This window comes from Callospermophilus lateralis, chromosome 19 (assembly GCF_048772815.1).
Source record: "Callospermophilus lateralis isolate mCalLat2 chromosome 19, mCalLat2.hap1, whole genome shotgun sequence".
Taxonomy (NCBI): domain Eukaryota; kingdom Metazoa; phylum Chordata; class Mammalia; order Rodentia; family Sciuridae; genus Callospermophilus; species Callospermophilus lateralis.
The window spans coordinates 21,505,122-21,516,808 of NC_135323.1; the positions used below are offsets into that span (position 1 = coordinate 21,505,122).

At 41.4% G+C, this 11,687-nt stretch overlaps 1 pseudogene; it reads right to left on the reverse strand.

Annotated features, from left to right (window-relative positions):
• Nucleotides 1-4,516: 4,516 nt before the first annotated feature.
• LOC143385454 (elongation factor 1-alpha 1 pseudogene) lies at nucleotides 4,517-11,478 on the reverse strand (annotated as a pseudogene).
• Between the last annotated feature and the right edge of the window lie 209 nt (nucleotides 11,479-11,687).

Sequence of the window (11,687 nt, forward strand, 5' to 3'; positions counted from 1 at the left end):
TAATAGTACAGAGGAATGAAGAAGAAACCCCCAAAAAAACAGAGGAGAGGCCTTACTCAGTCCTGAAAGCAGGAAACATGTCACAGACCACTTGACCTAGAGATTCTGCTCAGGATTCAGCCGAAGCTACCTCTAGAGCTCAGCTGTATCCATGTGACCTTGTGAGCAAAACATCCAGCTGGATTCTGATTCTGAATTCCAAACTCTAGAGTGACAGCAATGGTTTTCAGTACTGAGGCACTCTTTCAGCCAAGCACTTGCCAAGAGCTTCATACCATGACTTCCTTTTAGCCTCCATGACATAATACTACCTCTAGTCTACAGATGATAAGCCTGGGGTTTCTGTGCCCAGGAATCCTGCCTAAGCAGATCCAGGATTTCAAATGCACACAGACCAATTCCAGAGCCCCCATGCTCCTTTAAAACATTGAGGGCTGGGCTGGGGTTGGGACCCCAACTCTTTTTCCTCAATTTTCTCTACCATACTTCTTTAACTCCCTGCCTAAGAGATCAAAATATATATCATCAGGAGCAAGAGAAGTCTGAAGAGAAAACTTCAGATTTGTATTTCTTTATTTTATGAAACTGACAGATAACATAGCTCCAAAGTCTTGAGTAATAAGCTTATACTAACAGAGGGAAGCCACTTTCCAAAGAAAGGGCAGAGAGGGTTGGGGTTGTGGATCAGCAGTAGAGTGCTCACCAAGCATGTGTGAGGCACTGTTTTCGATCCTCAGCACCACATAAAAATAAAGGTATTGTGTCCAACTACAATATATATATATATATATATATATATAATTTTTTTAAGGGTAGAAGGGTAGAGAGAGAGAAATCATGTACTTATTGAATATCTATCGTATTCCAGGGAAGGTATTAACCTATTTTACAGAAGAGGGATGTGCAGGCTTCAAATGTCATATAATTTTGCGAGCATTAAGCTGACGCTGAGGGGGAAAGTGTGAATCAGATACCAGGCTTGGTGGTCACAAAGCGTCTAACACTCACCACCCTAGTCCCTCACTGCCTAAATGTCATTCTACACTTTCTCTTCTTGTACTTCAGTGTTCTTATAGATAGGTCTGTGGAAGGGAAAACTAATGCCTCATAACCAAAAATAGGTAAGTTTTATAAAATATCCTTGTAAAACTTTTCTTCTTTATCACAAAAGTGCCCAGTACATTAGTTCATTCATTTATTCATTCAATAAACACATTAAGTACTTATGCTGGGCTTTCCTAGGCACTGTAGATATGATTATTGAACAAACCATATAAAAAGTAATTTTTTAAAAATCCTGCCCTTCATGATTTTTTACTTATTTTTTTGAGCTGTTGGGAACTGAACCCAGGGCCTTGTACATGCAAGGTTAAGTTCTCTACCAATTGAGCTGAAATTCTGCTCTTCAGGGCTTAAATTCTACTAAGGAAGACACATAAAAACCAAACCAAACCAGATAAACAAACATAAAGAGAAAATAAAGTGAGGAAAGGAAGATAGGAAGTGTGGGGATCAGGGAAAATGTCAAAATTTTGTATGGGTTGGCCAGGGGGACTTCTCTGAGAAGGTAGACTTTTAGTAAAGACATAAAGGAAGTAGATGTTTAATAACTGGCTGCCGGAATAAACAAAACAATTTTTTTTTTTTTTTTTTTTGTATCAGGGATTGAACCCAGGGCCACTTAACCACTGAGCCACATCCCAGCACCTTTTAATTTTTATTTTGAGACAAGGTCTCACTAAGTTGCTTAGAGCCCTGCTAAGGTGCTGAGGCTGGCTTTGAACTTTTGATCCTCCTGCCTCAGCCTCCTGAACTGCTAGAATTATAGGCATGTGCCTGGCAGGAATAAATTATTAAAATGATGCTCCCTCCAGGAAGGAAACTGCAAAGCTACTTAAATATGATATGCTATCCTTGAAACAGTACAAGAAGCAAGAAAAATCACAAAAGATGAAAGTCCTTTTCCTTTTCACCATTCCCTTTTGTTCTTTCTAATTTTGCTCAAGGAAGTTTCTCACTTCTCCGAATGTGCACCAAACTCATTTCTGTTCTGCCATTTCTGTTCTTCCCTCCTCAATCCCAATTCCATCATGGCTAACTAAGAAATTAGGTGGCTATTGAGGCAGGACAGCCTGTGGTGCCTCCTTCAATTACATGAGCCAGAGCATAAAATGGTGCCTGAGCTTGAGATGGGCAGACTCAGAGATCCAGGAAATCATCTGCAGGGCCAGAAGGTCCAGCAGAGCACCCCAGATCTCCCAAGAGTGAAAGGAAGAAACATTGCTTCCTGGGATGTTGCTTTTGAATTGACAGCTTTATTGAGATATAATCATATTCTGTACACTTCATCTACCTAAAGTGTACAACCTACTGATTTTTAGAATATTTACAGGTGTGCAGCCATCACCATAATCAATTTTAGAACATTTTCATCTCTCTAAAATAAATCTTGTGTCTCTTAGCTGTCACTTCTTGCTTCTCCTCAGTCCCCCTCTCCCCAAACCCTAGGCAACCACTAATGTTCTGCCTCTTTCCTTAATCTTGACATTTTGGGGCTGGGGTTGTGGCTCAGCAGTAGAGTGCTTGCCTAGCACGTGCGGGGTGCTGGGTTCACTCCTCAGCACCACATAAAAAATAAAGTTATTGTGTCGAACTCTAACTGAAAACAAAATATTTAAAAAGATCTTGACATTTTGTATAAATGACACACATTGTGTTTAGCTTTAATTGGCTTTTTCCCCCCTTTGCTCTTTTTGGAAGGTGGTTGAGTGATCAATGACAATTATGTGAAGGTATATTTGGAACCGCTTCTGAAGGGGACAAAAGTATCAGGAAAAACAAGAGGGAGATCTGTTTACCTTTTATCACTCCATTTTTGCTTTGAAAGTAACCATAAATGTAGGTAGGATAGAAATCCTAAGTAAGCCAGGTGTGATGGTATACACCTGTTATCCCAGTGGCTCTGGAGGTGAGGCAGGAGGATCAAGAGTTCAAAGCCAGCCTCAGCAACTTAGTGAGGCCCTAAGCAACCCAGTGACACCCTGTCCCTAAATAAAATATAAAAAGGGGGCTGGAGATGTGGCTCAGTGGTTAAGCACCCCTGGGTTCAGTCCCCAGGACCACAAAGGAAGAAAAAAAGAAATCCTAAATAGAAGAAAGTGGGAAGTACTGCAAATTAGTTTATATTTCTGTGGACAATTTTTAATTTTATTTTTCCTGGGGTGCTGGAGATTGAACCCAGGGCCTTAGTGCATGCAAGGCAAGCACTCTACCAACTGAGCTATATATATCCCCAGCCCAGCTGTGGGTGATTTTCTTTTCCTGTTTTTACATATTGCCTTCTGTTTGTTAACACTGTGTAAAGTCAATAATCACAAAGTTGGAAAACCTGGGTTCTTTATATTGTGACTCAGCCACCATTCAATTTTACTATTCTGCAAAATGAGGGGGTTACCATTATTCTCTCCAGTAGCATCTCCTGAGTTGCAGGCCCAGTCTTTCAGGGATCTGTTGATATTTTACTTCAAGCTGTCAACCTAGACTTTACCTTTCTTTTCTAGAAGTTAAGTATACAGAAATTGCAGGTGGCTGAGAAGATCTTAACTTCGTATAACATTTTAAACATTCACAAAAAAAAAAAAAAACTTTACATACGTTATCAAAACTGTTAGCTAGAAAGGGCCTCAGAGGACATCTAATCCAATCCCTTCGAAATAAGAAGAGGAAACAATCCCAGAAATAGCATGTGATTTGATCAAGGCCTCCCCCAAGTCAGTGCCAGAGCTGGGGTCAGTTCTAGGCTTCCCCGTGCCTATGTATTTACATATGAGGAAGCCCAAGCCCCAACAAGCCTAAGGAATTCTGTAAGAACAGGGCCTGTCAGCCAGGCAGGGCGTGGTGGCACACTCATCCCAGCGACTCCAGGAAGCCTGGCAGGAGGATCACAAGTTCAAGACCAGCCTCAGCAATTTAGTGAGACAATGTCTCAAAATAAAAAATGAAAAGGTCTGGGGAAGTGGCTTAGTAGTAAAACGCCCCTGGTTTCAATCCCCAGTACCAAAAGAAGAAGGTGTGTGGGGGAGTCCTGTCAAAAGGGTAGGATCCTTGGCGATCACCTAGAGTCCCATTCCTCCACTTTCATCAGGCTTAGACGAGGGTCCAAAATTTCTTGGGATTTCCTGGACCCAGATATTCCGAGCTTGCAATGAGCCTGAATGAACGACCGGGAGGGGTCCCAGAGGCAGAGGCATCTTTCTTGGAGCCGGGCGGTGACAATTACTCTGGTCCCCAAGCTCCTCCTCTGGACCTAATGCAGGGGAACCCCGCCTCCACAGCCAACAGCTGCAAGAGAGGAACGTGCCCGGGTTGGGGGCGTGGTCTTACAGCAAGCCAATCGCAGGCCATACCATATTAGGGGTGGGGCCACCGCGGCCCCGCCCCTCCCCTTCAGCTCTTCGCGGGGGAAGGTGTGCGGTGACCCAGGCAACCGCCAAAACTAACCGCCCGCCTACTGCATTCAGCCGGTGTTGGCACAACCGTTCTTGAAGCCGAGGTCCTTTAAGAGACAAAAAGAATAAGGAATTTAACTGGTTAGTTGAGTAGCGTGAGTTTGGAACTGAGCAGAGGAAAAGGCTTATGCGGAATGAAAACTCGGTGTCTCTAAAGTACCTACTGTCCAAGGTACTGCAACAAGTTCTTGCTCTCTGGCCCCGGTCCCACTACCTGCTAATGTTAGTAGTGGTCTTTTTAGTAGTATTGCAAGGGATAGGCGTTTGATTTTACATTTAACGTTTATTGAGCGCCTGCCTGTTGTGAGGTCCCGGGCTCAGTGAAGGAAACAGATTTCTGCAATCTTGAAAGTTATATTCTAACAAAAGGAGGCGATGCATTATGTGGTGTGTTAGAAGCTGGTTAGGAGGTTTGGGGGAGGAAGAAGTAGGGCAGTTCACATCATTAAATAGGAGGTCAGGTTAAACGCCAGTGGGAAAGTGAGATCTGAAAGAACTGAAGGAGGCTAGGAGAAGAGCAGTCCAGGCAGAGAGAATAGTTGACATTATCAAAAAGAAAAAAGGGGCTGGAGAGAGGAAATGAGAAAGTGAAATGGAGTGCAGATTTCGCAAGGTCCGTGTGCGCGGCTGTTACTCCGGGGAACACTGCAGGATTTTGATCAGAAGAATGACTCCATCTGATTTATGTTTTAAAATAATTGCTCTGGCTGCTGTGTTTTTTTTTTTTTTTTTTTTTTAAAGAGTGAGAAAGAGGGAGAGAGAGAGAGAATATTAATATTTTTATTATTTTTTAGTATTTGGCAGACACAACATCTTTGTCTGTATGTGGTGCCGAGGATCGAACCCGGGCCGCACGCATGCCAGGTGAGCGTGCTACCACTTGAGCCACATCTCCAGCCCCTGGCTGCTGTGTTTAGAACCAAATGAAAGAGAATATTGACAGAAGCAGGGAAATCTGCTAGAAGGTTATTCCAATAGTGCACAGTACAGGGTGCAGGAGATGAATATTGCTTGGACCAGGTTAGTAGTGAAAAGTGCTCAGATTTTTTTTTTTTTTTTTTTGGAGGGGTATTGTAAATTGAATTGAAGATCTCTTGTGCATGAGAACTCTACCACTGTGCTACCCGCCCCCAGCTATTTTAATTTTATTTTGAGACAGGGTCTTGCTAAGTTGCCAGTCATAAACTTGTGATTTGACCTAGCTCAGTGGCCCATGCCCTTAATCCCAGCAGCTCAGGAGGCTGAGCCAGGAGAATGGAGAGGTAAAACAGCCTCAGCAATGGGAAGGCACTAAGCAACTCAGTGAGACCCTGTCTCAAAATACAAAATTGGGCTGGGGATGTGGCTCAGTGATGGAGTCTCCCTGACTTCAATCCCTGGTACCCCAAAAAGAAACAAAGCAAACAAAGGAAAAACTTGTGATCCTCCTGCCTCAATTTCCTGAGTACCAGAATTACATGCATTCACCAAGTGCCTGACCAAAAGTGGTTAGACTGAATGCATTTTGAAGGTAGAGATGATATCAAGAGAGGAATTAAGAAACTTTTAAGCCAGATCTGGTGGACTGTTACCGTAGTCTCAGCTATTTGGGAGGCCGAGGCAGGAGAACTGATTGAGCTCTGACCCTGGGCCACATATCAAGATCCCATCTCAAGGGGCTGTAGTTGTATGTAGTTCAGTGGTAGAGTGCTTGCCTAGCATGTATAAGGCACTGAGTTTGATCCTCAGCACCACATAAATATAAATAAAACGAAGGTATTTTATTTATCTACAACTTAAAAAATAAAATAAAAAAGAAAATCTCTTTAAGGATTTGGCCTGAACAATTAAAGGGGGACTTGACATCAATTGAGGTGGAAAGGCTAGGAGCGGAGGAACAGGATTTGAGACCCAGGAAAATAAGTATTTATAATATTTTACAAATTAGAATCTTTTGGTCAGAGAAGTATAATTGTAACCAGAGCATGTAACCGAGTTTGCTAACTTAGTTGAGGATCAAGAAGATGTTCTTTCACCCCATATGAGTGACGGGGGGATGGGTACTGGAGATTGAACCCAGGATGCTTTACTACTGAGCTACATTTCCAGCCCTTTTTATTTTTTGAGACAGAGTGTTGCTAAATTGCTCAGGCTGACCTTGAACTTGCAGTTTTCCTGCCTCAGCCTCCCCGGTGGCTAGGATTACAAGTACCAGGTAAGACCAAAAGAATGTTTTAAACAGGATTATTACACAAAGAGAAGTTGAGAGCAGCCAAGAGACAATGGAAAAATTTGAATGCCTTCTGGTGCATATGGATGGCCACTCAGACCCATACGCTCACTGAAAACAATAAGACCGCAGGATAGAGGGGTTTGTTACAGCAACAGAAGCAGTTTGGAGTTCAACTGCAAGTTTCAAAGATGCTGCCCAAAGGAAAGAAAAAGTGGTTCTGGAAGAGGGGGAGGGAAGGAAGCAGCTTCTGGATGTGACAGTGCTGCCAAGAAGGCTGGGGATTCTGAAGATGGTGGCAATGCAAGAAAGGTCAGCCACATTCAGGTGAAAAACATGGCAAAATCAAGGAAACCATGGAAAAGTTAAGGTCTGGAATGAGATGTAATGAAGTGGCTGCAAAACAGAGTAAGGATAAATCCAGGCAAGGGTTGACTTGGGTTGGATGACCGAGGATTCATTTTAAGCAGCAACATTTGCCTTTCCTGTAAGTAGGATGGATAAGCCTGTGTTTATAGACTCCTCCAGCTAAGACAAGGAAGAAAATATCATGTGAGAGACTGAAAAAAAGATATATGCAGAGGCATGGAATGTAGTTTGGTGGTAGAGCACTTGCCTAGCATACTCAAGGCCCTGGGGTTCAATCTCCATACTGCATACACACACACATACACATACACACACACACACACACACATACACATACACACACACACACACACACACACACACACACACAACACAGGAGTAGTGAAAAATTACCAGGCTAAACCTAAGTGAAAGGGGCTGGGAATGTGGCTCAATCGGTAGCGCGCTCGCCTGGCATGCGTGCGGCCCAGGTTCGATCCTCAGCACCACATACAAACAAAGATGTTGTGTCCGCCGATAACTAAAAACTAAATAATAAAACTTAAATAAAATAAAAAAATAAACCTAAGTGAAAGTGTGAATCCACAGAGAATCTAAGCACTTATGCTGTGTTTACCCCAAAAGTACTTGCCAAACCAGGTGAATGTGAACTGGTGAAAGTAGATAGGTTATTGTGAGCAGGTGAATGAGCACAGAAATGTGAGCAGGCATTGCAGAACAGAGAACTAGTCCAGGGTCTGCTGAGTAATTAAGAGGAGATGCCCCCAACCAAGGCTGGATCCCATTCTTGCGGTTGTATTCATATATGAATATAGTAAAGGTATGCCCGATTCACTCTACTGTCTTTCCTATTCTTATCCCTCCCCCCTTGATTTCCCTTTGTCTAATCCAATGAACTTCTACCCCATCCCCCCTAACTTATTGTGTGTTAGCATCAGAAAACACATAACAGAGAACATTTGGCATGTGGTTTTTTGGAATCTGCTTATTTCACTTAGCATGATAGTCTCCAGTTCCATCCATTTACCAGAAAATGCCATAATTTCATTCTTTATTATGGCTGTGTATATATACCACATTTTTAAAAAAATATTTTTAATTGTCAATGGACCTTTATTTATTTATTTATTTATTTTATTGATATGTGGTGCTGAGAATTGAACCCAGGGCCTCACACATGTTAGGCAAGTGTTCTACCGCTGAGCCACAACCCTAGCCCATCCACATTTTCTTTATCCATTCATTTGTTGAAGGGTTCCATAGCTTGGCTATTGTGAATTGAACTGCTATATACACTGATGTGGCTGCATCACTATAATATGCTGATTTTAAATCCATTGGGTATATGCTGAGGAGTATGATAACTGGATCAAATGGTGGTTCCATTCCAAGTTTTCTGAGGAATCTCCATACTGCTTTCCAGAATGGTTGCACCAATTTGCAGTTCCACCACCAATGTATGTGTTGAGAGCCACAGCCGAAGGGGCCCCAGCAAACTTTCAGACTGCCAGCTGATGATTGGCTCACAGAGGCCCCAGCAACATCTAGCTGATTGGCTCCTCTGCGGTGAAGCTCATTGGGCTGTTTCCCTGCCCTTTCAGGTCACGGAGCTGCTCACTGGGGGACTTTTTGGCTCCACCCATGCGACCCAGCCAATCGGCCTCAAGAGGAAGAGGATTGTGGGAGGTGTGGAGGCTGGTGGTTGGGGAGTGTGGCTTGTGGGAAGCCGGTGGTGGCAGTTGGGCTCTGAGGGTTTTTTCCTGAGGAGCTTTTTTCTTTGGCTTGTGTGGTTCTAAAAATAAAGTTAGTTTCTTTTGACAAGTGGCTCCTGAATTGTGCCCAGCCAGACTGTGGCATTTGGTGGCCTGTACGGGGAAATCCTACTAGCATCTTCAAGGGATACTATAGCATTAACTATATACTGACTATTGGAAAATAAATTAAATACAGAATCTTTAAACATCACAAAAGCTTGTAATACTGCATTAAGCTCTACCTTTTGAGCTGATTGTTTGGGTACTAAAAATGTAAAAGTTTGATCAGGTGTAACTATTGCTGCTGTACCATTATTAGATCCATCAGTGAATATATTTGGAGCATTCCCGATAGGTGTTTTTCTTGTCATTTTTGGAAAAATTACAGGATGTGATGACCAAAAAGACAATAAAGGATTAGATGGTAAGTGGTTATCAAATGAAACATTAGATTTGCACATGATTATTGCCCAAGTATTTAACTCATTAGCTAACTCATCAATTTGATTCATAGTATATGGAGTAATAATTTTATTGGGAGAAATTCCAAACACTCCCTTTGCTGCTTTTATTCCTTTGAGTATTAATTGTTCTACAGCTTCAGGATACCTAGTAAGAATAGTATTAGGAGAATAAGATAAATGTATCCATAATAATGGACCTTCTTGCCAAAACACTCCTGTAGGAATATTTTTTGTTGGTAGTACAATAAATAATAAAGGCAAACTTATATCAATTCTATCCAAATGCATATTTTCCATATATGTTTCAATGATTTTTAATGCCTTTCTTGCTTCAGGCGTTAACATTCGATGTGAATTTGGATCTGATGGACCTTTTAGGATATCAAATAAAGGTCCCAACTCTCCTGTTGGTATACCTAGATAAGGCCTTATCCAATTTATGTCTCCTAATAACTTTTGAAAGTCATTAAGTGATTTGAGTTGATCTACTCGTATTTGAATTTTTGGTGGATGGACCATGGTTGAGGATAATAGAACTCCTAAATAATTAATTGGAAAATTTAATTGTACTTTATCTATTGCTATCTCTAGATTATAATTTTTTAATAAGTTTGTAAGTGTGGTATAACATTCTAGCAATGTGTTTTTAGCTTTGTGTGCTAATAGTACATCATCCATATAGTGAAATATTTGTAGTTCAGGATTTTGATTTCTAAGTGGCTGGATTGCTTTGTTAACATAAATTTGACACATAGTTGGGCTGTTAGCCATCCCTTGAGGGAGTACTTTCCATTCATATCTCTGATCATACAACTTTCTGCAGTATGAGTGTAGCTTTCCCCCACATCTTTGCCAACACTTATTGTTACTTGTATTCTTGATAATTGTCATTCTGATTGGAGATAAAATTGCAGTGTAGTTTTAATTGGCATTTCTCTAATTGCTAGAAATATTGAACTTTTTTTTAATATATTTGTTGACCGATCATATTCCCCCTTCTGTGACATGTCTTTTAGTTCCTTTACCCATTTATTGATTGGGTTAGTTGGTTTTTTTGGTGTTAAGTTTTGTGTTAAGTTTTTTGAGTTCTTTATACATCCTGGAGATTAATGCTCTATCTGAGGTGCAGGTGGCAAAGATTTTCTTCCATTCTGTATGCTCTCTGTTTACATTCCTGATTATTTCCTTTGCTGTGAAGAAGCTTTTTAATTTGATACCATCCCATTTATTGGTTCTTGATTTTATTTCTTGTGCTTTAGGAGTCTTGTTGAGGAATTTGATTCCCAAGCCAACATGATGGAGATTTGGCTCTACCTTTTCTTCCAGTAAGTGCAGGGTCTCTGGTCTAATGCCAATACCAATACCACCAATTTCATAGACATCCTGGAGGAGACACAAAGGCTTGTCAGTTGGATGAGTTGGTGACAGGATGAAATCTAAAGCTTTGAGCAGTGTAGTTCCAGGGGTACTGCCCTCTTTGCGGTTGACTTCCCATCCCTTGAACCAAGGATATTAACATTTGACTCCAACATGTTCCAGTCAGAAATTGGCACAGATGCTACTATGTCAGGATTGTAGCCAATTTTCTTAAAGTAGGTGCTGACTTCCTTAACAATTTCCTCGTATCTCTTCCTACTATAGGGTGGCTCAGTGGAATCCAATTCGTTAACATCAACAGTGAGTTGTTTCACATCCAGTGTGTAAGACAAGAGGCCACGCTCATGGGTCTGCCCATTCTTGGAGATACCAGTTTCAAAATCACCAACACCAGCAGCAACAATCAGGACAACACAGTTGGCCTGTGATTATGTGCCTGTAATTATGTTTTTGGTAAAGTCTCTGCGTCCTGGGCCATCAATGATAATCACATAATACTTGTGGGTCTCAAATTTCCACAGGGAGATGTCAATGGTGACACCTTGCTCATGCTGAGCTTTCAGTGTATTTAAGACCCAGACATACTTAAAGGAGCCCATCCCCATCTCAGCAGCCTCCTTCTCAAAATTTTCAGTGGTTCTTTTGTTGATTCCACCACATTTGTGGAGCAGATGGCCAGTGGACTTGCCAGAATCTACATGTCTGATGACAATGATGTTGATGTCTTTTCCTTTCCCATTTTGGTTTTGATTTAGCAGTGGGTTTTCATGACACCTGTATTCTGGCAGCAAACTCATCGCACAAAAGTCATTCTCAATAGTGTCCTTTGATACATAAAAGTTTTTAATTTTAATAAGGTCTAATTTATCTATCTTGTCTTTTATTGCTTGTGCTTTTTGAGTCCTACCCAAGAAATCATCACCAAATCCTGTGTCAGAAAGATTTTTCCCTATGTTTTCTTCAAGGAGTTTCATAATTTTAACTCTTAACATTTTTGATCAATTGG